Genomic DNA, 1,030 nt, shown 5'->3' with positions numbered 1-1,030 from the left:
GCCTTCCCGTTGTAAAATTACTAATGCCTATTTTAATTTCGACCGGTCTGTCTACGAATTGTGGGCGTTAAGGTTTTTTATTAATCAATTTTCCTTTATTTACGATGCGCGACTGTGTTTTTATTTGTCAGTTTATGTCTGTCCATACTTTCTTAATTATCGCAGATTGTAGAAGTCCCAGACTAATGAAAATATGATAGAATTCAGAGGAAAAAACAAAGACCAAAATAAATTGACGCAAAATTCATCTTGCTCTCTGCCAAGGGACTTACAAACACAATAAATCTGAAGCCTTTTTTTTGGATTTCCATAAGTGGCATGTTACGGAATTAGAATCTTAGATATTAAAGTGATTTAGCAATAGGCAAACCTCATGGTTTTTCAGACGATATATATATATATATATATATATATATATATATATATATATATATATATATATATATATATATATATATATATATATATATATATATAAATAAATATATATATATATATATATATATATATATATATATATATATATATATATATATATATATATATATAAATATGTATATATATATATATATATATATATATTGACTTTATCACATACACAATTGTTCTGTGAATTATATATATATATATATAAATATCCTCATATAAATTGGACTTTATCACATACACAATTGTTCTTTTAAAAAACTACTAAGCCTCATTCAAACTGGATGGTATCAATTTTAAAAAGTCAAGCTTTTGTCAAGAAAATCCGTACAATCTTGACGATGAGGACTGTTTGTCCTAGAAAAAGTTTGTAACTTATTTGAATAAATATCGCCGCTAGACATCATTCAGTTTGAATGAGGTCCTGTTAGTAAATATATATATATATATATATATATATATATATATATATATATATATATATATATATATATATATATATATATATATATATATATATATATATATATATATATATATATATATATATATATATATACACTGTAGGAGCCAACAGAAAACAGTGAAGCAAACCTGTGCTTCG

The sequence above is a fragment of the Macrobrachium rosenbergii genome, chromosome 51 (assembly GCF_040412425.1).
Source record: "Macrobrachium rosenbergii isolate ZJJX-2024 chromosome 51, ASM4041242v1, whole genome shotgun sequence".
In the NCBI taxonomy this organism is placed as follows: Eukaryota; Metazoa; Arthropoda; class Malacostraca; order Decapoda; family Palaemonidae; genus Macrobrachium; species Macrobrachium rosenbergii.
The sequence above is the reverse complement of the archived record's forward strand: the minus strand, read 5'-3'. Positions refer to the sequence as shown.